Raw genomic sequence first — 27,238 nt, forward strand, 5'->3', positions numbered from 1 at the left:
GTTGAAGAAAACAAATTTATATAGCACTTTCCCCACACTCCTTCTGCTCATGTTGTCTGACCAAAATACATCTCAGTTTGCCAATGCAGGACACTTTGCTGAGAACATTAACTAGAAAACAGTTTGAGAAGTTGAATTTAAGTCCCACAGTCCCAACAAGAATACAAGACTTCCTAGGAAAGAGACACCTCAATCTATCGTGTAATAAAGCACATCAACCTATTGTTATTAAACACACACACACACAGAGAAAACAACAACAGCAACAACAACAAAAAAAAACATGCTATGGTAAAGGAGGGAATTAAAGGAATGCTGCCTTAGAAACAGAGTTAGTAAAAAGGGGTAGTATTACCACTAAAAATGGAGAATTAGAAGTGCAACACATATATTTAGTTTCCTATGTACTTGCTTTCTTTTCTATGGCTAGTAGAAAAACACTCAGCACTCATATGGCTTCAGTTAGAAAACTGGTCATCAGGAACTCTAGAAATAAATATCATCCCAACTCTTACTGTAAAAAAAAAAAAAAAAAAACCACGTGAGATAACGTAATTATGATGTAACTATCTTCTGATAAAATTTGAAGCTTGTGTTGAAGTTGTTCTGACTTATCTTTGTGAATTTTAAGTTTTTGTTGGCTTTGTTTTACTTTTAACACTGGAATGACACTGGTTAAATTTATGTTAGGAAACTCATGCTTACTGTACATGATAGCAGTTTTCTTATTCCAGAAAAGTAAGAGAAACAATTGTTGAGGAATAACAATGGTTGATTTGATTGAGATAAGCAAGAATTGAAAGAAGACCTGTCAAACCAACAGTGTTAAAGTCACAGCATTTAATTAATCCGTTTTTTTTTTTATAGAACTACTGTGGTTTGAAGCAGACATTTCTAGCCATAAATACTCACTTCAGAGCAAATATATGAAAATCGTCAAACCAGAAAAAGGTAACTACCACAGACAGATACATTAAAGAATCAGGAAGTGACAAATGACTAAGAGAAGGAATGCCCAGCACTATAACATGAAAACGCAATACTTAAAAAAAGCATAGTATTTGATACAATATAATCCTATATGCCTCAGTGAACTCCAATAATTATGATGCCATAATTACTCATTCAACCCACACCATTTCTTGTCTTTTTTTTTTTTTCTTTTTTCTTTTTAGAGAGGGGGAGAAGGAGACAGGGAGGTAGGAAGAGAATTTCAAGCAGGCTCCTGCTCAAGGTAGAGCCCAATGCAGGGCCCCATCTCATAACCCTGAGATCATAACCTGGGCTGAAACAAAAGTAGGATGTTTAACCAACTGAGTTATGCAGGCACCCGACACCCCCACCATCTACTGATTGGTTCGTAAGTGGTGGATACCACGCTAGGTGCTGGAAAAACAATGGCAAATGGTCCCTGTCTCCATGGTATTTATCATCTCATAAGGATGTCAAACAAGTAATCAAATACAATGCAAACGAGATGGTATGTAGTATGATAGTGATCATGAGTCTGTGGTAACCTGCAGGAAGACAGAAGAGGGGGAAGAAGAAGAGAAATTTGCCTGGTTACACATTTTATATTTAAAACATGATTAAGATTTTACCCAGCCAAAAGTCGGGGAGGCCATTCCAAGCAGCAGGACACCGTGGGGCAGAGAAAGGGAGCAAGAACTGGATCTGGGTTTCTAGAACCTAAAGCCAAGTTAGGCTTGAATAAAGTACAATCCGAACAATCAGAGAAGTCTACAGGGACCAGACATGTATGTCTCATCAGCCACATTGTGGAGTTGGGAATTCATCCTGAAAGCTGAAGAAAACCACTGAAGGAAGTTCAAAATGTTTTCTATTTAGTAAGATATCTTTGGAAGTCTAATGGAAGATAGAATTGAGGAGTTTAAAGCTGGGAACAGGAAAAGACTCAGAACCCAGAATCATCAGAAAAGGACTAATTTCAGAAAGGAATGTAACAAATTCAAAACTGTTACAGTAATGTTTTAAAGCCTCGATGCTTAAAATATAAATGCTCAGCCACCTAGAGCTCTTCAGTACTTGACAGAATTCACCTCCAAGTGTGCTAGTTAATTCTGATATTATAATGTAATAACTACTGGAATCACAGAAATCAGTTATGAATTTTTCATCCTTTTTATAAATAACACATCCTATAACTGAATTTTTTACATTCTATAATTTATTTTTGTGTAAATATAAGATGGCCATTGAACTTATATCCTTCTTGAGAAGAAAACATTTAGTAATATTTAGTAAATGGTAAACAATTCCAGGTAACCCTGGAGGTAAAACAGCCACTTTTGTTCCATTAACACACCAAATACCAGCCATTAAACTATTCTTCCTTTCTGATATTATTTATAAGTTAAATGAAGTGTAGGCTGAAGAAAACGAGTTAATATGTATTTCCTATTTTAATGAGAGTTTAGTATTGTGAAATTGGGAAATCTCAAGATCTTTAAATATTTTTTCCTTTGGCATATTCCTTTGGAATGTGTTTCTGGAAGGACTGAAAATACAGTACACAGAGTCCTCATACACCCTTCTCCAGCCTTCCCTCCCCTCTCAAGTGTTTCTAATGAAAAGAAATCAGTGTGAGCTTCTGCCACAGCTTTCTAGAAGCTCTGCTTAAGATGCCAGTGTTTTCACAGCTGCAGAAATTAAAATGCCTAGAGGAAAGTCAGGTCAGCAAAGGCACAACAGAGAATAGAAATCTTTAATGAGAGAGAGAACCGTATTTTCAAAGAAGTATTAAGTGCAGCATTAACTATTCAGATATTACTATAACTTAGATGGATCAACTATTTCTAGTTAGGTGTGATTTGTAGTTTACAGTCCACATTCTTTTAATACATATTTTAGTCCCTGTGTTTTTATGGCCTAAAGTGAAAATTCATGAGTTGACTCCGATTTTCCATTATAAATCTCTAGGAGGATTCTCAGAAGCCTCCAGAGATAAAATCTGAAGCTTTGGGGGTTACATAAACTGGAGAGGTCAATAATGATGCCTCTATACCCAGAAACATCACCCATGTAGTATTACAGAGAGTTTCATTACATAAGGTCTCAGATGACTAGGGGTTTTCACATCCAATTGGTTCATATTCTGAATGGCTAATGAAAAACTGAATAATTACAAAAATTAATATAACTGCTTTGGATTTGCTCTAATCAGTAAAGAAACACTTAAGCATTATGAAAGTTCCTGTCATAGTTCTGATTTGTATTTTTCCTGCATTAATTAAAAGTTGGTTTTAATCCAAGTATCAAAGAGGAAGACAAGAAACAAACACTTTAGAAAACTAATAAGGTCATCTGAGGAATTCTACAGTAAAACTTCAAGATTTTTTTGAAGTTTTTTTCCTAATTATGTTCAAACACAAATATGGTGGCACAATTTTTTGTACTTTAAAAAAGCATACATATGAAATCACCAAGTATATGTGTTTATCTTTTACCCATAAGTTTCTCTTAAAAAAAAAAAAAGTAGGTGTAAATGACATTTTTCTTTGTTAGAAAACTGCATTCTAAGCAACCAGCAAAATCTGGACTTAGGAAAACAGGACAAATGTCCTAGCTTCATAAAATGGAAAAAAAAGAAGAGAAGAAGGGGAAGAACCTACAGATTAAAAGATATTAAAGAGATAGAACGAATCACTGCATTGACATTATTTGAATCCCAGTCCAAACGAAGTCTAAAAGACGTTTAAGACAAACAGGAAAACGTGAACACTGACTGGAAGTTAAATATTAAGGAATTACTAAGGTGCAATAATGTCTCTATCACTTCAAGCTGTATACTGAAATGTTTACAAATAAAATTATATGATTTCTGGGATTACTAAGAAATAATCTGGGAGTAGTGGGGTAAGGGGTAGGTATTGATAAAATACTGGCTATGAATTAAAAATGCTTAAAGACGTTAATGAAAACATGAAGTTTGTTACACAATCTCCTCTCATTTTATAAATGTTTAAAATTTTCTGTTTTTCAAAAAAATGTATTCTAATACCAGTTCTGTGACTGACTAAACATAAAAACCATGAGAAAAATCAGTTAACCCCTTTTGTTTCTTCAATGGTAAAACAGATAAAACCCAGTCTAATTCACATTCGTTTAGTAGATGTAATATTCTTTCCCACTCCAATAATTTGTTTTTGTTTTCTCAAAGTTCATCACAATTGATATCAAAAACAAACATATCATCTAACTCTGCAGTATCATCTTAAGAAACAGTAATTTACTGATTTTGTATACACTTTTCAACCAATATTGAGGTAGAGTCAATATACCTGAAATAAAGATACAACTTTAAAAAAAAAAAAGATACCCAATTCTGACCTCATTGTCTAATAGTGCATAAAATAAACATAATTGATGCAGTGAGGCAAAACTCAAAGTAGGTGAGTTAAACTGTACTTGTTTTTCCAGTACAAAAACGAGATTTTAGACACCCTCCTCCATAGAAGCATCCCTCATGCTGATCATAAGCATCTCTTCTCCACTAAAAATAGGGAAATTCTCGTTCATGTTGGCCAAGTAAGACAGGGCTCCCTTTCATGGAGCCAGAAAAATACCTTTCGTCCTCAGGGCAAGATGCAGTGGGGATGTTAGGGATAGTCAACAATGAGGTCTCTGTTTTTTTATCCTTCCCTCTTCTCCTTTAGAAAAATGGACCTATCACCAAGGAGAACGACAGCACGTATCACAGAAGAAATGCAGCCGAAGGAACAAGGCATGGTCCACGCGTGATTCTTTGGGTCATCAACACCACTGTCCGTGCTTCGTCAAATTATTTTCTTTTCAGTGATTAGAAATAGGCCAACGCTGGTAAGCATGCCCCAACTTGAGCCTCGTCTCCATGGACTGAACAAATCTTTAACTCAGCTCGTTCACAAAGGCCCACAAGCAAACAGGGCCCTGGTGTCTTATGATGCCCATTTCATTAGGATACATGCAGGATCATTTTCTAACTCTTAGTGAACATGGATCAAACAGTGTACGCACAGCTGTCCCTTTTCTCTTCCTTCCCCCCCTCTTTCCTTTCCCTTCACTTCCCCTGACCTAGTAACAAACCAAATAAGAAAACTTTAAAATGTTTGGTTGCATAGTTTATCTCAAATCACTGCCTGTATACAATAATAGTCACTGACTCCTTAAGCCTTGTTGAAATGCAAAACATTCTGTTAGGAAGTCAAGAGACATTACATCATCTTCCACAAAGCTGGTTTTCTCTTTCTATTTTGAGAAATGTTTCTTTACAATGTCATGCCTTGTGGGTGGAGACAGACAGATACAAGTAGGTGCCTTAGTGATAGCAGTGTGTGACAAACAGATTTCAAGAGAGATGTTAAAATGCAGACATCATATAATTGAATTTACAGGTGCATCAACAGTTGAATCTTCTAGATACTGCCCTCTACAGTTTTTCAAGCATCATTCTTTTCTCTGAGTGCACTGAAGGCTCCTAGATTTACAGATATTTTAGTTTGATTCATTCTCTATACTCCAATATAGTTTGAAAATTGTGATAGTTTCCTTAAACCTTCCACTTGCCAGTGTAACAATTTCTACCTCATTACTATGTAGTAAAGAAATATAAAGGAATAAGCATATTATGCCTGTTAATTTTGAGTTTAAATATTTTGGATGCATGTCACTGACCTCATACTCTTCATATCAGCTTTCTTTGATGCCAGGACTCCATCAATTTTTCCTATTACTCTTTGTTTTTATTTTCTATCTTGTATCCATCCCCATCAGTACCTCTCGTCTGGCTTCCTGATTATTTAACATCTGGCAGTTTCATTTAATGTAATGCACATTTAATACCTTCTGAGCAGAACCATTCACCGATGTGAGAAGCTGGACTCCGAAAATGGACTGGGATGCCTTTAGAGCACAGAGCCAGATAGGTTCACTAAATCCGTCATCACAGAACCCTTCGAAATACAAAGTTTCTTCCTCTTCATCAGGGTTCTCACATATAAGTTTAGGGCCACCTAGCTGGCTCAGTCAGTAGAGCATGAGATTTTTTTTTATTAACATATAATGTATTATCTGCCCCAGGGTACACATCTGTGAATGGTCAGGCTCACACACTTCACAGCACTCACCATAGCACATACCCTCCCCAATGTCCATAACCCAGCCACACTATCCCTACCTCTTCACCCCCCAGCAACCCTCAGTTTGTTTCACAAGATTAAGAGTCTCTTATGCTTTGTCTCCCACCCAATCCCATCTTGTTTCATTTTTTCCTTCCCTACTCCCCACAAGCCCCCCCCTCAAATTCCTCATATCAGAGAGATATGATAATTGCCTTTCTCTGATTGACTTATTTCACTCAGCGTAATACCCTCTGGTTCTATCCACCTCATTGCAAATGGGAAGATTTCATTTCTTTTGATGGCTTCATAGTAGTCCACTGTAGATATATACCACATCTTCTTTATCCATTCATCTGTTGATGAACAGCTAGGTTCTTTCCATAGTTTGGTTATTGTGGACATTGCTGCTATAAACATTTGGGTGCATGTGCCCCTTCAGATCACTACATTTGTTTTCTTTAGGGTAAATACACAGCAGTGCAATTGCTGGGTCAAAGGGTAAGAGCATGCAACTTCTGATCTCAGGGTCTTGAGTTTAAGCTCCCACGTTGGGTGTTAGAGCTTATTTTTAAAGAATTTGGAGGGGAAAAAAATCCTTAAAAAATATATATTTTTTTAAAAATATTTTATATATATATTTTTAAAATATATATATATTTTAAGGATTTTTAAAGGATATATATATATATATATATATATATATATATTTTTTCCCCCCCAATCACAGAGTGAGCCTGTTAGATAACAGGTGGCTGGGCCATAAGTTTGGGACAGGGTCTGTGAGAATATGTATTTCCTTCAATTCCCAAGTAAGGCTTGGGCTGCTTGGCAGAGCCACACATTGAGATCTGCTCTACATGAATCTCTAATTATTATGTTTCTTTCTGTTGTTTCCATTCAACTTGCTGCATACTTATTTCTATTTTTCCTTATATTTGGAATAATTCAATAAATTCTAGTCTAAAAATGGTCCCATCCCACCAAAAATAGTGAATGATAAAAATAATGGTCTATGAGATTTTATTTAATCTCCATAGCCCTTACATCTATGGTTACTGACGACAGGTCCATAGTTGCAATACCAAAAAAAAAAAAAAAAAAAAGGAGGGAAGGAAGGGTGGGAGGGAGGGAAAGAAAGTCAGGGAGGCAAGCTGGTTTTACCTACATTATCTGTTATATATTTATAATTTTTCTATGGGTTCAATTTTATAGGTAAGCAATTTGGAGCTCACAGAAATTGAGCTGCCCAAGGGAAATCATCCAGTGCATGGAACTAAAATTTCACCTTTGGATTCATGTAGGTGACATCCACTGCCATCCCTTCCTATTCCGAGTAGAATCCTCAGACCAACAAAACTATTGTCCCCTAGGAGTTTGTTAGGACTAGAGACTCAGATCCTATCTCAGACCTACTGAATCAGAATCTGCATTTTAACAAAATCCCCAAACAAATCACAAATTTCCCAGGTGAGACTTACAGTTTGAGAAACACCACTGCACACTACTGTGCCTCCTTTAAAACAAATAACTTGAGTAAACTTCTTCCCCCAACCAATGTAAATACTAGTTTTCACTTTTCTGTACAATTCAGCTTTCTCACTCAGGCTAGGGTGTGAAGTTTAGGAAGCATGTATGTGTAATTTAATTTTTCCCAAGCCCAAACAATTTGCAGACTCTATTTCTAGGTCATGTTAGAATTTCATGTACATCTAGCTTTTTAGAGATTAGAAATGGATAATACTGTCTTCAAATAATTTTAATTACAAAAACAGATGAGACAAATTGTTATGTTTTCACAGAAGGTTAAATGATTGTCTTTTGCTTTTCATTAGAGGTACTTCCTTTCTTCCAAAACTCCTCCCAAGGGATCAACACAAAGTTGCAACCTAGTAACATCTGTTTACTTGCTTTTAATTATACAATAGATACAGTACAAAACTCTGGATTTTTTTGAGCACTTAAAAAATTAAGTAAAATTGAATTAATCCTTATTTTCAAATAAAATCCATCACCAAAGATCAGCTTAAAGACTTTGTTATTTTAACATGTTATTTTACAAGCTAAAATAAAGACTGAGGCCAAGCAAAACTGTATCAATACTATGCCAGAAGCCTTCAAACAGGCATGGAGATCTACAAAGTAAATTAAATTTTCTGTTACTATCTCAGACTCATGACCCTCTCCCTCAACCCTTCATCTAAAATTGCCACAAATGTTCCGTAACTGGGTCAGGGCATACTTGCTTGGGGGAAGAAAGACATATTAAAGAACATTCAATTATGTCTCAGACATAAGGAGCAAGTGAAGCAAATGTAATATCCTGTCATAAGATTCGAGCATAATTTTCCACTGTGTCCTAGCTTTCATCCTCAATTGTCAACATGTGACTATCTTCCCTGACACTCACCAAGAATGCTTTGACTAAATCACTGGAACTTATTTTTATTCAGTATTTGTTTTGTTCTATATATATATACCATTTGTCTTGTCTGTAAAATTGGTCTTCCCATGAGATCAGATCAGCATTATGTTATGCATTAAAGTCTGAAATGTGTTCCACAGTTCTAATATCTTTTCTTTTCCTCAAGATTATAGTTTGATTTCCCTTAAATGCCAAACTATAGGAGACAAACTGCCAAATTTACCATATCACATGAGGTCATAACAAGGTGGGCACTTGGAACTCAGCAGGTAAGTGCTAAATTGCCTACTCAGGACTCTGAACTTACTCAAGGTCAAAAGGAAAAGTAAAGCACAGTAACTGGCAAGCTTACCTTCATCATTCATGACTCTTCTGCTGAATCACTAGCTCCCTGCTGGCACATCCAGCAGCTTCTTATATCAAGTGTCCCAAAACCACAGTCTCCTGATGCACACATATACCCTAGGCATCCAGTGAGCCAGAGTTAGAAGAAAGAATGCAATAAATAAATAAATAAATACATAAATCAGATCAGAACATAATGCCTTACTATAAAGTAGCAAGACTGATTTCAGAAATCAAAGAAATAGGTCTCATCACAATACAGTTAACAGATTATAGGCACAGATAAAGAAATAGATTTAAGTATAGATATATGTACATAGAGTAAATATACTAGACAATTATTTTGGCATAGAGCTTGCCTATAATCATTTCTGCAAGATTTTTCTTAATATTTCTGGTCTTTGGGTTAACAAAAATAATTTCATGGGTTCCTTCATTGAACTACTAAGAGCTAATAGCAAAAAGGCTACAGATAATGCATAAATGTTCCCACACAGAGAAGAACAAAGGAAAAGACAGGGCAGGTGAGCACAGAAGCAATGTCACACTGGAACAACATGGCAGATTTCCATCTGACAGTGCCACCAAGAGAAAATTCATGACGCAATGTAATGGTTACCTGTATGTCCTTATTTGGAGAATCCTTTTTTTTGGAGGGGGGGTCATTTACCCTGAACTTGCTTCATTGCTATTATAGATTTCTTGGGATGTGTTAGCCAAACTGCAGACAGCATTCCAGACAGCAACCACAGGTGGTTGTATCTTGTATTAAAAGCTCAGAATTATAAAAACCAGAATATAATCTTCCAGTACCAGATGTGATGGCATCCTGACTTCATAGTCAAAACTACCAGAAAACAATTTCTAACATCAACAAAATCATTGATGGTTCAAGTAAAGATTTCCATGGTTAAATCCCTGGAAACAGATTTTTAGAACAAGGAGTATACATGGGAAAAGGGTTCTTGCCAATTAAAGTGAATGTGGTGTAGCTTCCCTTCAAACTACATAGAGGAAGAGAAAGTCCATCTCCTTTTTGGCACTTCAGGAATGATATTCTACAGGCCACTTCCTTACCCTGACACTGAACAACACTTCCATAAATGGGTCCATATTTATTCTCAGAAATTTTAATTTAAAGAAGATGTGGTTTTAAGTTTGCCTGGGTGGCTCAGTCAGTTAAGGGTCTGCCTTCAGCTCAGGTCATGATTCCAGACTCCTGGCATCAAGTCCCACATTGGGCTCCCTGTTCATCAGGGAACCAGCTTCTCCCTCTGCATGCCACTTCCCCTGCTTGTGCTCTCTGTCTGATAAAGAAAGTTGGAAAGAAAGAAATAAGGAAGAAAAGGGGAAGGGAAGGAAAGAAGGAAGAAATAGTCTTCAGTTCTTCCCTATGTAAATGCCCATGGTTATCCAAGGCCGCAATAACAAGTAGAAGTTAACTGTAAGATTAACCTAGGATACAGCATAATCAACTATACTTTTAAAATGTGCTAAGATTAAAGTCTAAAAAGCATCATTAAAAAGAACAATTAGTCCCAGCATTCCTTCCACCTAATTCTTACCGCTCATTCTTAGGTGTGTAGGAATGTGAGAGAAGGTGTGTGTGTGTGTATTATAGGAAGAGGCACTAAAGGGCAAAAAGAAATAAAATCTTAAAGGCATGCTTCCCTATAGTGAAATGAAAGTGACAAACTCCATTCTGTATAGGCTCTGAAGCCACTCCTCATCTATGAAATATAGATAATGATAACTCAGATTTTTATGAGTAACAAAAGAAACTGTACATGCCCAGCATTTCCTGAACTAGAATGACTTCACAGATATGGTCATGAGTATTATATCATTACCAATGTTATGTAACTTTGGTCCTCAAGGCAGGCCAGGCAAAGGCTGATCATATCATCCTTCAGAATATTCAGAGTTTAGAGAATCAAAAGGTGAATGAGACTACTTCATACTTCAGACATTACAGAAGCAGGATATAATACTTTAAGTATGCCACTCTGCCCAGCTGTATGATCTTAGATAAAACATTACTGGAATTTTCCATCTCCAAAAAGAAATGATTACATCTTTCTTGTACAGTTACTGAGGGCATCCAAAATGAGAAACTATAAAAGAAACATGGCACATAATAAGCACTCAATAAAGACTTGTTATTATTATTAATCAATAATACATGTACATGCATCCACAGATATCTAGTAGGCCTCTCCACTAAATATAATATTTGATCCCTATGGATAAACAACTTAATGGAAACATAGCAAAGCTGCTGAACTCTAAATCTAGTCAGGCTTGCCTCATGTTTCAAGCACTGAATTATATTTGACATTTCATTTAAAAATATCAATAACTTAATGGATGCCAAACCCCCACACTCACTTTAGAAAGATGTGATTTTGAAAAAACTAAAGTCTTCCCCATTATTATTTGGATAATGGTATATTTAAAACCATAATTTGACAAATTTTTCTTGTATAATCCAACAATTTTGCAAATGCATATACCTGTTTATTTATTGTTATCTAAAATGTAAAGAATTCTACATGACAGAATCTCTACTACGCTGTAGAACGGGTTTTAGAATACTGATTTTAAAAGCTGGAAATTGAAGTTAGAACAAACATGACTCTGGCCAGCTGGGAAGATGGTAGAATAGGAAGACCTAAGCTCACCTTGGCTAGGGGTACAACTGGAGAACACCCATGTCATCAAGAAACCCAGTAAATGACCCAAACTGGCAGAATAAATTCTACAACAAACAACAAACAAACAACAACAAGGTAGGCTGAGCACCGTCTGGGAGCAAAACACACCTTGGCCCTCCATGGTCGGAAAGAAGCCAGATATGCAGAGAAGGGTAGAAAACAGACTTGCACATTGGAGAGCCACAAATCTTCATAATATTTGCTTTCAAAAATGAGAGGGGCTGAATTTCGAATTTTGTGAGTTCTTAATACCAGCAGAAATTAAAGCCTAAAATTTTACAAATCAGGGGGCCCGGCTTACGGAGAGCCCAGAAGGCATGAGGAAGCAGAGTCCCCGCTCTTAAAGAGACAGCAAAACAACTAACCAGGGCAGACACTGCACAGAATCAGTGGTTTGAAAATGCCAGGGGCAGACAAGAGGGAAAATGACTGGCTCATCTCAGAGTTGGCCCAGAGACAGGGATCATGGCTTCCCATGTCCAGGAACAAAGGAGATGTCAGATGTCATTTCCCTCCCTAGACCCAAGGCCCCCGGGAGAAAAAACAACTGCCTCCTACAAGAATCAAAACAGCACAGACCCTCCTTACCTAACATGCTTGCACCAAGCCATATCCCTACTAGTCCCCTTCCCCCAGAAGATCAGCACAAACCCTGTCACACCACACACACCTGCACTATTGTGCAAGACCTCAGTTCCGACAACAGTGGGGGGCGGAATGCCACAACCAGAATGCCTCACACCTTGCTGCCCACAAAAGGCAATTAGAGCCTCTGCAGGTAATGAGACTGAAGCAAAAAGAGGCCAAGACTCAACAGCAAAGCATGCACAACACATAGGACATACTCCTTGAAGTGCCAGGCCCTAGGGAACAGGAAACACTGCACTGCAAGGCATTAAAGGACCTCTTCTAAAGCTATTACTGTTAAGACCAAGAGAAGTAGTGGACTTTCCTAATCCACAGAAATATACACATTAAGTCAAACAAAAGGAGGAAACAGGGGCGCCTGGGTGGCTCAGTGGGTTAAGCCGCTGCCTTCGGCTCAGGTCATGATCTCAGGGTCCTGGGATCGAGTTCCGCATCGGGCTCTCTGCTCAGCAGGGAGCCTGCTTCCTCCTCTCTCTGCCTGCCTCTCTGCCTACTTGTGATCTCTCTCTGTCAAATAAATAAATAAAATCTTTTTAAAAAAAAAAAAAAAAAAGGAGGAAACAGAGAAACATCTCCCAAATGAAAGAGAGAACCAAACCACAGCAAGACCAATGTGAATGGACATAAGTAATATGCCTAAGAGAAAACTTTTAGTAATAATCATAAAGAGACTCACTGGACTTAAGACAACAGTGAAGGATACCAGTGAGACCTGTAACACCAAGATAAAAAGAATCAATCAGATCAAGAATACAATAAATGAAATTAAAAATACACTCGATGGAGTAAGTAATGGGCTAGATGAAGAAGATGAATGAATTAATGACCTGGAAGACAGAGTAATAAAAAGTAATCAAGCTGAGCAAAGGAGGAAAGAAAATTATGCATATTGAGAATTTTAGGAAACTCAGTTATTCCATCACATGTAATAATATCCACATTATAGGGATTTCAGGAAAAGACAGAGAAGGGGACAGAAAATTTACTTGAAGAAATAATAGTTGAAAACTTCCCTGGATCTGGGGAAATAAATAGATATCCAGATCCAGGATGCACAGAAAGCCCCCTAAAAAATTCAACCCAATTCAAGACACACAGCAATTAAAATAGAAAAAAGTAATGATACAGAAAAAAAAAAAAGATTTAAGCAGCAAGAGAAAACAAGACAGTCACATACAAGGAACACCACATAAGGAAACTCTGTGGACCAAAAGGGAGTGGCATGATATATTCGAAGTGATGAGAGGGGAAAATCTGCAGCTAAGAAAACTCCATCCCAGCAAGGCTATTGCTCAGAACAGAGAGATGGAGCTTCTCAAACAACAACTAAAAGAGTTCATAAACATTGCAACAGACAGAAGGAATATTAAACAGGTCTCTGGATGGAAAGCAAGACTATAAGTGACAATATGAAAAGTGAAAAGCAAAAAAGCAGGGAAAATAAATGTTTCTGTCCTAAACAGTAGAGGCATTCACAAAATAAAAGAATGTAAGATACAATACCATATATCTAAAATGTAAGAAGGAGAGGAGTAAACAATGGGTTTAAATTTAAGCAACCATCAACCATACACTGCTATATGCAGAAGATGTTATATATATAAACATAATAAACACAGATCAAAAATCACTGAAAGATAAAAAGAATAAAGAAAAAGGGATACAAATAGATCACTAAAGAAAGCCAACAAACCATGAAAAACAGCAATAGAAGAAAGGGTCAAAGAAAATTTATGGAAACAACAGCAAAACAGGTAAAAAAAATGGCAATAAATATATACCTATCAATAACTACTTTGAATATAAATAGAATAAAACTCCTAATGACATAGGGTAACAGAATGGATTTTAAAAAAGCAAGACCTACCTGCGTGCTGCCTACACGACACCCATTTCAGACCTAATGACACATGCAGATTGACAGTTAGGGGATAGAGAAATATCTGTCATAAATAGGGATGTCAAAAAGAAAGCTGAGTTAGCAATTCCAATATAAGACAAAATAGACTTTAAAACAAAAACTAACAGGAGACAAAAAAGGACACTATATACTAATAAAGGAGATATCCAATAAGAAGATATAACAATTGTAAATATTTTGTGCCAAACATTGAGCACCCAAATATATAAAATAGTTAATAACAAACATAAGGAAAATAATTGACAGTAATACAATAATTGTAGGGGTCCTTAAGACCACAGTTACATCAATGAACAGATCATCCAGGCAGAAAATCAACAAGAAAAGAGTGGCTTTGGTCTACCCTAAAACAGAATACACATTTTTTTCAAGTGCACATGGAACCTTCTCCATAATAGATCACACATTAGGCCACAAAACAAGTTTTAAGATACTCAAAAAGATGAAGTCATGCCAGTGCATCTTTTCTGATCATAATGCTATAAACCTAAAAATCAGTCATAAGAAAAAAATCTGGAAAGAGCACAAATAAATGGAGGTTAAATCCCATGCTACCAAACAATTAATGGGACAGTCAAGAAATCAAAGAAGACATCAAGAATTACACAAAAACAAATAAAGATGAGAACAATGGCCCCAAATCTTTTTTTTTTAATTTTTTATTTTTTATAAACATATATTTTTATCCCCAGGGGTACAGATCTGTGAATCACCAGGTTTACACACTTCACAGCACTCACCAAAGCACATACCCTCCCCAATGTTCATAACCCCACCCCCCTTCCCCCAAGCCCCCTCCCCCCAGCAACCCTCAGTTTGTTTTGTGAGATTAAGAGTCACTTATGGTTTGTCTCCCTCCCAATCCCATCTTGTTTCATTTATTCTTCTCCTACCCACTTAAGCCCCCATGTTGCATCACCACTTCCTCATATCAGGGAGATCATATGATAGTTGTCTTTCTCTGCTTAAATTATTTCGCTAAGCATGATACGCTCTAGTTCCATCCATGTTGTCGCAAATGGCAAGATTTCATTTCTTTTGATGGCTGCATAGTATTCCATTGTGTATATATACCACATCTTCTTGATCCATTCATCTGTTGATGGACATCTAGGTTCTTTCCATAGTTTGGCTATTGTGGACATTGCTGCTATAAACATTCGGGTGCACGTGCCCCTTCACATCACTACGTTTGTATCTTTAGGGTAAATACCCAGCAGTGCAATTGCTGGGTCATAGGGCAGTTCTATTTTCAACATTTTGAGGAACCTCCATGCTGTTTTCCAGAGTGGTTGCACCAGCTTGCATTCCCACCAACAGTGTAGGAGGGTTCCCCTTTCTCCGCATCCTTGCCAGCATCTGTCATTTCCTGACTTGTTGATTTTAGCCATTCTGACTGGTGTGAGGTGGTATCTCATTGTGGTTTTGATGTGTATTTCCCTGATGCCGAGTGATATGGAGCACTTTTTCATGTGTCTGTTGGCCATCTGGATGTCTTCTTTGCAGAAATGTCTGTTCATGTCCTCTAATGGCCCCAAATCTTTGTGATGCAACAAAAGCTATGCAAAGAGGGAAGTTTATAGCAATACAGTCCTATCTCAACAAGAAAAACCTCAAACACCTAACATCACACCTAAGGGAACTAGATAAAAGAATAAACAAAACCCAAACCTAGAAAAAGGATGGAAATAACAGAGATTCAAGCAAAAATAGATGATACAGAAACAAACTAACAACAACAAGAATGAACAGATCACTGAAACTAGGAAGTGGTTCTTTGAAAGCATTAACAAAATTTAAAACCTCTAGAAAAAGTCATTAAAAGAGAGAGAGAGAGAGACAGAGGACCCAAATAAGCAAAATTACCCAAAAAGACACCACCACCACCACAGAAACACAATTTTAACAGAATATTATGAAAACTTACATGCCAACAAATTAGACAACTTGAAAGAAATGGATAAATTCTTAGAAACATATCACCTACTGAAACCTGAATCAGGAAGAAGCAGAAAATTCAAACAGACCAATCATCAGCAATGAAATTGAATTAAAAATTAAAAACAAAAACAAAAACACAAACAAAAAAAACAACTCCCAAAAAACGGAAGACCAGGATCAGACAGCTTCCTAGGTGAATTCTACCAAATATATAATGAAGAGTTAATGCCTAGTCTTCTCAAAATATTCCAAAAAATACAAAAAAGGGAGGACAACCTCCAAATACATTCTATGAAGCCAATATCACCCTAACACCAAAACCAGATAGACACCACAAAAAAAAAAAAGATAACTATAGGCCAATCTCTATAATGAATATAGATGCAAAATATTAGCAAACCAAATGCAACAACATATTTAAAAGATCATACATCAAGACTAAGTGTACTTTATTTCTGAGATGCAAGGGTGGTTCAATATTCTCAAAACTTATCAACAAAAGAAAGGATAAAAACTGTATGATCATTTTAATAACGGCAGAAAAAGCATTTGACAAAGTACAATATTCATTTATGATTTAAAAAAAAAAAGTGGAAGAAGAAGAAACCTCTGCAGAGTAGGGCTAGGTCTAGAGGAAATATATCTCAGCATAAAAATTCGTTAAATGAAAAACCCACAGCCAACATCATAATCAGTAGTGAAAAACTGAGAGCTTCTCCCCTAAGCCCTAAGCCCTAGAACAAGGATGTCCACTCTCACCAATTTTATTTAACATAGTCTTAGAAATCCTAACCATAGCAATTAGACAAAAAAGAAATAAAAGGCATACAAATTGGTAAGTAAGAAGTCAAAGTTTACTTGTAGATGACATGACACTGTATATAGAAACCCTCAAGCCTCCACCAAAACCTTCTAGAACTGATAAATGAATTCAATAAAGTCACACAATACAAAATCAATGTGCAAAAATCCGTTGTATTCCTATACACTAACAATGAAGCAGCAGAAAGTGAAATTTCAAAAATAATCTCATTTACAATTGCACAACAATAAAATATCTAGAAATAAACTTAACCAAAGAGGTGAAAGAGCTGTAGTCTGAAAACTATAAAACACTAATGAAAGGAATTTAAGACAACACAAAGAAATAGAAAGACATTCCATGCTCATGGCTTAGAAGAACAAATATTGTTAAAATGTCCAGACTTCCCAAAGCAATCTACAGGTTTAACCCAATGTCTGTTAAAATGTCAAGAGCTTTTTTCACAGAATTACAACAAAATCGAAAATCTGTATGGAAGCCCAAAAGACTTCAAAACAGCAAAAGCAAACTTGAAAAAGAAAGACAAAACTGCAAGTATCACAATTCCAGATGTCAAGTTATATTATAAAGCAGTAGTAATTAAGAGAGTATGGTATCAGCACAAAAACAGACACACAGCTTAATAGAACAGAAAACCCAGAAATAAATACACAATTATATCCAATTAATCTTTGACAAAGGAGGAATGAATAGCCAATGGGAAAAGGACAATCTCTTCAATAAATGGTATTGGGAAAACTGACAGCAAATGCAGAAGAATGAAACTGGACCACTGTCTAAGCCCACACACAAAAATAAACTCAAAATGGATTGAAGACCTAAATATGAAGCCTGAAACCATAAAAATCCTAGAAGAGAGCACAGAGTAATCTCTCTGACACCAAATATAGCAACAGTTTCTAGATATGTCTCCTGAGGCAATGGAAATGAAAGCAAAAATAAACTACTAGGACTACATCAAAACAAAAAGTTTCTGTACAATGAAGGAACAATCAACAAAACTAATGGGCAACCTACTGAATGGGAGAAGATATTTGCGAATGACATAGCTGATGGGTTAGTACCCTAAATATATAAAGAACTGATACCACTCAACACCCAAAGAATAAAAAATCCAATTAAAAATGGATAGACATAAATAGATATTTTCCCAAAGAAGACATATAGATGGCTAAGAGACACTGAAAGGATGCTGAACGTCATTCATCATCCAGGAAATGCAAATCAAAACCTCTCCTGTCAGAATGGCTAAAATCAATACTCAAGAAATATCAAGAATTGGCAATAATGTGGAGAAACAAGAACCCTCAGGCACTCTTGGGGGGAATGCACATTTGTGCAGCCACTCGGAAAAACAGTATGGAGGTTCCTGAGAAAATTAAAATTAGAACTACTCAATGACCCCACAATTGCTCTAATGGGTATTTACTCAGAGAAAAACAGTAATTCAAAAGGATATATGCATGCCTATGTTTATAGCAGCATTATTTACAATAGTGAAATTATGGAAATAACCCAAGTGTCCACTGATAGATGAATGGATAAAGAGGTGATATTTATATTCCGTGGAATACTATCCAACCATAAAAAAGAATATCTTGTCATTTGTAATAATAGCATTATACTGTTAACTCTATGTGAAATAAGTCAGTCAGATAAAGACAAATACCACATAATCTCACTCATATGTGGAATTTAAGAAACAGAACAAATGAGAAAAGGAGAAAAAAAGAAAACAAACCAAAGAACAGATTCTTAACTAGAGAACACAAACTGATGGTCACAGAGATGAGGTGGGTTGCAGGATGGAGGAAATAAGAAATGGACATTAAAGAGTACATTTATCATTATGAAAATAAAATAATATTTAAAAGTTGCTATGGGGCACCTAGCTCAATTGTTTAAGCATCTGACTTCAGCTCAGGTCATGATCTCAGGGTCCTGGGATCACACATTGGTCTCTCCACTCAGTGAGGAGTCTCCTTCTTCCTCCCTTTCCCTCTGTGCTCTTTCTCTCAAATAAAATCTTAAAAAAAAAAAAAAAAAGAAAAAAGAAAGAAAGAAAAAAGAAAATAGCTTGAAAAAAAGCTCCTATGAATATTCATATACAAAAACAAACAACTGCAGTTTGCCTTTAAAAAAAAAAAAGAAAAGAAAAACCTGGTTCAAATCCTACTCTGATACTCACGACCTGTGTGATTCTGAAAGACTGTATTTTCCAAAGACAGCTGCAACAGTTTCTCCCATCCCCTATGTTCTTCATACAATACACCTTAATATTTATCCATTAAGTGGTAAGGTAGATATCCTTTCCCCTTGAATCTGGGCAGACCTTTGTAAGCATCTCAACCAAGAGAGTACTCTAAAAGTGACAACTGAAACTTCCGTGGTTTAATCATAAAATAGTTCACACCTCTATTGTGCTTTTTTCATCTCCTTGGATCTTAACCCCCATGCCTTATACACACCTAAACTAGTGCATGTAGACAGCACACAGGGAGGCCATGAGTAGGTGTTCCAGCCAACATACAAGCTTAGAGTCCAATCAACAGCAACATCAACTACTACACACATGAATGAAAATATCTCCAAAAGATTACAACCTAGATGTCCATCACCCCGGCACTAAACCATTCCCACTGCAGCCCTAGACTTCATGTCCTAACTCTACCCTGACCAAAGTCCTGACCCACGCAATCTGGGAGCCTAATAAAATGGTTGTTGTATACCACTAACCTTGGAGGTGTTGTTATGAGCAATATTAACTGGTATAGTACCTGTGCACCAGTTATATATTCTCCCTAACTCTCACCTTCCTGAGTCTCTAACAGGAAGAAAATAGTACCTCTAACACAGGACCTAAGGTAGAATATATGACATGAGTAAAAATATTCAAGTGTAAATAATATTCACAGCTTTCTTCCTCCCCAGGCTGCTCAGGATTCTTTGTGTTGATCTGTACCAGGGAATTTGTAGTAATGATTAAGACAGGATATAAAAATAGAATATTGGAAAAAGATGAGAGACAGAATAAAAAATACCAAAAGTCTCCTCAAAGAATAAAAATATCCAGATATCTAAAGACAACTTTTAGGAAGTTTTGCTAAGAAACGTATTTTAGGATACAATTTGAGGCAGCTACAAATGTAGCTATTGCGATATAAACTGAAGATACTTCTCAGTATCTTCAAGAAAGCTTTGGGATATGCAAACATTATAGTCCTTTGTATAAATATTTGTGTTTATACTGAATGACAATGTGCTGACTGGCCTTAAGGCAAGAGCCAAAGGACTCAGCTTTACTTGGGTTTTACCAAACTAAACACAGGGCTTGTTACATAGGAAATTAAGAATCTCTCGTGGACAGCATCTCAAATAATAAGAACCCAATAATAGAATAATATTTAATGATTAATATTAGGGTCTGATATATAAAACCCTTACTAGCATTTTCTTAGCCACATAATTTTACTTCAGAGTACCCTGCTAGAAAAAATGAAGTTTTGTTTGGATTTCAACTTTTTTTGCATCAGATAAATGCATTGTTTGAAGCCTCTGAAAACAGGAGGCTTAAAATATAGATTATTTTAACAAATATTTACTGAATGCCTTATTTTCTGCTATGAACTTAGATGCAGCAAGGATAATACAAAATTTTCCCTTAAAAAGCCTACACTGGGAATAAAAGAAATAAGCATATGGACAAGTAAGTATTTAAGTTTCAGATTCAATTTAAGAAGAGAGGTCTTCATAGAAGATGTGAAAAAAATACAGATCAAAAATGTAACACACTCAAAAAAATAAATAAAAGTAACGCATTGAAAGAAATGATGTCTATATTCTGAAAAAATCTGAAAATTCTTCCCTGTATGTCAAAATGCTAAATGACACCCCGAAGGTGAAATAAGATTGAATATGCAGAAAAAAGGAAAAAAGGCATTCTGATCCAGGGTATAGAGCCAAAAAGCTATTTTCTGTGTTGGCTGGTTGTTGGCTAAAGCAGGTAAGTTATATATAAGAGAACACTATAAAAAAGTTAAAAAAAATTCTATGATGAGTTTCTCCTATAGTTGACCCCTGAACAGCACAGGTTTGAAATGTCTGGTCCACTGATACATACATGTTTTCCAGTAAATACAGAATACTCTAAATGTATTTTCTTTTATGGTTTTCTGAATGTTTTTTTCTAGTTTAATAATACAGAATACATTAACCTCAAAAAAGGTGTTCATTGACAGATTATATTATCAGCAAGGCTCAGTCAGCAGTAGACTACTAGTAGTTAACTTCTGGGAGAGTCAAAGTTATACATGAATTTACAACTGCACAGGGCAATGTCCAAGGATCAACTGCAGTCATCAAGGAATGGCTAACAACTTTAGAAGGAAACTGCAAGATGCAATCTTTTGTGATGCCTATTCTGAAAGTAGTGTGTGCAGGATGAATTAAAGAAGAAACTGGAAGAAGGGTTATTAGTTACCACCAAGTATGTGATAATACAGACCTGAACCATCCAAAAATTGTTTGTTGATATCACTAAGCATAACGCCTTAATTCAGAAATGAGGAAACTTCAGACAAATCCCATGACTACGTGAACTAAGTAAAATGGGGCAACTAGACTAGAAACAAAATGTTTAGATTTTCATTCTACTCCTTCTTTGATACTACAAAATATCTCTTAATTCTACATGTTAGTTCAATATCCTGGCAATTGATTACCTAGCCTCAGTTTTCATCTAAATAATCAATCTCACTGGAAGCCAGCAACCAGGGCTCAGGACCCTTCAAGAACAGAACAGATTTTAATAGCTCTTTGAACTCACATACTCCAGTTTCTCTGTAAAATTACATCACATCACTGCCATGAAATCATATTATAATAAGAGAAATGTGTTTACATGAACCTCATCACAGAAAAGCTTATACAAATCAAAAATAGTAGTTTGCATCATAAAAAATTCAGTATTGATAGAGTGGGTCAATTTACTTACCACTCTTGACTGTTAAGGACAGATGTCAGGCAGACACCCAAAGAGTGTGTACACAAAGCCACATAACAACACGTTGTACATGTCTTAGTTACTCTAATATATTCATTTCTGCTTTGTCTCTGCAATGTGCTTAGAAAACCAAAAAAAGTGAGAAAGAAACAACAGTAATGGACACTCAACTTGTACTCTAGAACTGTGGAAACTTATCCCACTTAACACTGCAGAGTCATGAAGTTGTTCCCAACTCCTGGAAAAGTCACAGTTCCATGATAAGCACTGTGGATGCATTACAGAAAAAGCTTTCTGATGGCACCTGCTAGCTCAGTCTGTTAAGCATCTGGCTCTTGATTTTGGCTCAGGTCATGATCTCCGAGTCTGAGCCCCCTGTGGGAATCCACACAGCAGGGAGTCTGGTTAGGATTCTTTCTCTCCCTCTAACCCTCTCTTCGTAAACATGTACCCTCTCTTCCTCACTTCCTCTCTAAAATAAAGTCTAAGAAAGGAAGGAAGGAAGGAAAAACTTTCTGATAAAGTCTGGAGAATTTAATGGGTTTAGAGTAAGAACAATTTCATATTCTTAGGATTAATTGTAGCTAAATATTACTGTTTTAAATCTTACTCTGTATGTGTTATTTGCTAAATTAGGGATTCAATGTTTAAACAATGTATAAAGATTTGAGGGATTTTTTTAATGCTGAAAATGACTGTCTCCTTACAGAAAACATGAGGTTGTTCAAGGATCATGACCAAAGCCAAAGCATCACTACCACTTGGCTACAGTATATCGACTATATGCCAATTATTTTGAATAGTAACAATTTCCTGAAAATAACTCTCTTAAGCTAAACTCAGCAAACTCCTAAGTTAACATTGTCAGTGTCACAGCCACCAACTTTAAAAAACTGCTTAATCAAAATTTTCTCATAGTGGAGTCATCAACACCAACTCTTTCAATACAATTTCACATTTTTCCTGGTCTATCCCCCAAACAAAACTACTTTGAAATATAAACAATTTGTAACCACTGCATGTATTTACACACATACACATTACATGTTATATATTATCTAATAATACTTTTCATACATGTAACAGTTTATAAATATAAAAGCAAATTCACACTGTCTGTAGAATCTTGCACAGATACTATTTAAAGTATTACAAAACCACTTTTTTTATTCATCCAAGTACACTAGATGCTGAGTGTATCTTTGACTACATTGTCTTATGCTATTTTTCTACTAAGTTATTTTACATCTTTACCACTTTGCCAAAGAGCAGCAATCCTCAAATCAGTCCATTGTAATATATGCCCAGATAGTAATATGTAAATATACATGATGAGTCAGAGGAAAGGTCTTTCTGAAGCTATTTTAAACAACTAGAATAAAGGAGAAATGATTTCAGCAGTGCAAGAATCAGCAGGGACAGGAAAGTGCCAACTCTGATTAGAAGCCTTGAAAGCACTAACTGCAGCATCTCAAGGTAAAATAGGATTTTCAATAACTCACCCTGCATCACAGCACTTGTAAGTGGTGAGAGGCGATTGGAGGGGGAAAGAGAATTTGACCTTTTCTTAGTGAAGTAAAAGAAGAAGTTCATCCATTGAACTGGAAGCTTTTAGTGGAGTTACTGGAAGACAAAGCTACATGCTTGAAAGGAACGGAAAGTGCAGAACTTGGCAGTTTTATCAGAAAATGTGCTTCAATCAGTTTACATTTGATTGAAATTCAAAGAATTCCTACAGAACCACTGAACAGTCACCTTTAAGATTTAAAATTTCTCATAAATTTCTCTATTAAAGTCAACATACACGGAACATTGCAAAATGCATTAAGCCCTTCAGAAAACATCACTGCATTGTATAGCATATCAAAGCATACTTAAATGTATCTATGTAGGAGACAATAGAAAAATAGGATTTGTGAGATATCAAAATAACTGTATTGTACACAGAATATAGCCCCTTTCTCTCTCCATGTAGCACTGTGATTTTTTTTTTTTTTTCATTTCACTGAATATGTTTGGTGTTAGAAAGTCTCAGGTCTACTCTCCCATTGGATGAATACCCAGTTTTTAAAAAATCCATTCTAAATTAATGATGGTGCTGAAAAGGCAACACACTGCAGAAGTTAAATGAGGTTTTGTTTTACATTTGTAGCAAACTATTTGTTTCTTAAAAATAAAGTTTTAACACCTACTTAGATTTTCTCTCCTTTATCATTTTAACCAGGGTAACTTCATAACTCAGAGTAGTAGAGAGTTGTAATGGTTAGTCAACCCACATTCTGTCTCTTGGAAATGACTTTCAATAATTTAAAAGGAAGGGAAAAAAAACAAAAAACAAAAAACAGGACCAGTCTGAATCTAAAGAATCTGATCGGGTCAAAACATTTCTTTTTACACAGCATCTTGCACCAAAAGGCAATAAATGTTAGTTTCCTGAATGAATAATAAAAAATGAAGATAACTAACTGAATTATAGTACTACTTATCCCTAGAACCAGATATATTCACCAGAAACCCACTAAGAATCTAAGTAAGGGAAATGTGACATTCCAATGAAAACACTAAGAAATAGAAAGAAAAAAAATTGTGTAAGTGAATAAAAGGAGCAATCAGGAAGTAAAGCAATGACTGAACATGGTGGTCAGAATAATAGCTACCCAAAAATATTTATGTTATTCCCCAAAATCTAGGAGTATGTTCCCTTAATGACCCCCCCAAAATTAATTAATGAAATTAGAGATCTTGAGATGGGACGATTATCCTGTATTCAATATAATCACCTTATGGGGATCCCTCTAAGACCTACGCAGGAGTACCAAAATCAGAGGTGACAGGACAGCAAAGACAGAGGTCTGAGTGATGTAATTGTTGGTAATGAAGATGAAGGAAGGGGCCATGAGCTACGTAATGCAAGCAGCCTCAAGAAACTAAAAAGGGCAAGGAAACAAATTCTCCCCTTCAGTCTCCAAAAGAAATGCAATCCTGCCAACACCTTGATTTTAGCCCAGTAAATTCCGTTTCAAACTTTTAACTTCCAGAACTTTAAGATATTTGTGTTCTTTAAAGCCACTAAATTTGTGGTAGTTTGTTACAAGAAACAGAAAACTAACATACTGGACTAAACATTACTCTTTGATTTCTAAATCTGCTTTCAATTAAAAGGAGCCATTTTCATCTAAAGGTAAAAAGAGAATGAGCAAAAGAACACAAAGAAATATGTGAAATATTCTCCTTTGCCCATTTTAAAGACTACTACTCAATCCAATCAGGTATATGATGCAGATTAACTGTGCATGTAGGAGGTGTGGCTCATGTTAAGGGAGAATCTATTCATCTATGACTTTTAAGTCAAAGTTAATTAGGCTGAAAATGCCATCTTGTCATCTGAAAGTTTCTTATCTCACATTCAAACTATGGTTACAAAGAATACTTCAGATTTTCAATTTAGAAATGACTACTTTCCTTTCTTCCTTGTTAGATCCTAATCAGCAAGGGAATTCATAATTAAAAATAACTCTAAACCTTGCAAGATAAAAAGCCAACAGTCCTACAATTCATATAAATATGCAAATTTTCTTTATGAGTCTTTTAAATGAAACTGCTTTCTCCATTGTGCAAGGATGATAAGTTTCCTATTGCACTAATAACCTTTCAATATTATTAACTATGTTTTCCTTTTAGGTCTAAAATAAGTACCTGGTTGCTGGTTAAGAAAAATCTCTTGAGAGGAGTGGCTGCTAAATTGTGTTTGTTTCTATAAACACAAAATACATCATTAATCCAGTTTTATTCCAGAGAGGATAGTTGTTTTCCGTGCATTATGGTGATTTTATTGTCTCTTATTAAGGAATAATGGCAAACTAAAGCAACTGTATTAACACAGACTTGTAATAAAAAGTAATGTTTTTGCTTTTCTAATTAGTTACACTCATTTTATGAGAGAATGAAGCCTGATATGCTTGGTTATGTTTGAGCTGCAAAGTCTGTAAAAAAAAAAATAAATAAAATAAATGCTTTCCATTGGCTTTTAGCACAGGTGTGCTAAGCTGCTGTGCACAACTGTTCCAAAAGCAAGGCCAAATGTTAGCTGAAAAGAACTCATCTTACCTCAAGAGGTTTCCCAACAACTACCTGCCAAAAAAGAAAAAAAAAAAAAAAGGAAAAAAAAGAGAGAGAGAGAGAGCGCTTCCCAACAAAGACTGTATATTGAAGTAATTGCTCCCTTGTGTAATTAATTAGGTCTGTAGCTGGCCATTTGCCTTGCTATAGGACCAAATATAGGCACAATAAGCTGCACTCAAGCAGTTACATACCTGCGGATTTGCAGTCACATGTATAAAACAGTAGGTTCCTTGAAAAATTAGCTCTCAGCAATTTGTATCTCAATTCAAACACAGCTACGTATATTTTAATGACTTTAATAAATACAGCAGGTATGTCAATGAGATGCTTTCTCCTCCCCAACACCTGCGACTTTTCAGAATCTTCACTGTTCTGTATAAATAAGTGAAGATATTTATTCTGCTTGCTAAGGATTTTTTTGCAAAAAAAAAAAAAAAATGTGTGCTAGACATTTGCATGGAAGGAAGTTACTCTGTTCATTATAAATGGTAGCTTTCTTTTATATAAGTTTTAACTCATGAAATTGGATGCTTATCTTTAATAAAGCGAAGGATTCTTTTTTTTTCTTTACCCTAAAAAAAAAAAAAATCATGCACTGATTTAATGGGGGATTTTTATTACCTTGATTACATTTACAAAAATTAAACGCCAACTAACTGTGATATACTGGAGCCAAAGTGAGGTTCATTTCAGTATCTGGCTAAATCTAAGGGTTGAGTTTATATCTGACTGTGGCCCACATAAAAGCCAGGGGGTCTCTTCAGAATCACAAGTCAGTAAGTCTGTATATGTGTAAAGCTAATCCCGGTTGCCTTTTCCTAAGTATATAGCCAAAGTGGAAGGACAGAAAGCTCAACAATGGATTAGGAAAAATGGCTCTACAGAACCGATCTCAGAAATGGCTTTACTACCTTCTTGACATATGACAAGCAGGCCCTATTATGTGTGAGCACATTTCTACTTACTTATAAGTTCCTACAGAAAATGTTCAGGAGAAACTGTCAACTACAGGGGAAAGAAAGTCAAGACCAGGTGAAAAATAAATGTGGGGTTTTGTGGCTATAGTACAGTAGAGAGTGTGTCCCACGATCTAAGTTCTGTTAGGACATGGAGATGAGGCCTGAATTTCTTCTGCTGACCAGGACACTCCCAGACCCAAACACCTGGCTGGGTCCATGGTA

Source organism: Mustela nivalis (assembly GCF_964662115.1).
Source record: "Mustela nivalis genome assembly, chromosome: 16".
In the NCBI taxonomy this organism is placed as follows: domain Eukaryota; kingdom Metazoa; phylum Chordata; class Mammalia; order Carnivora; family Mustelidae; genus Mustela; species Mustela nivalis.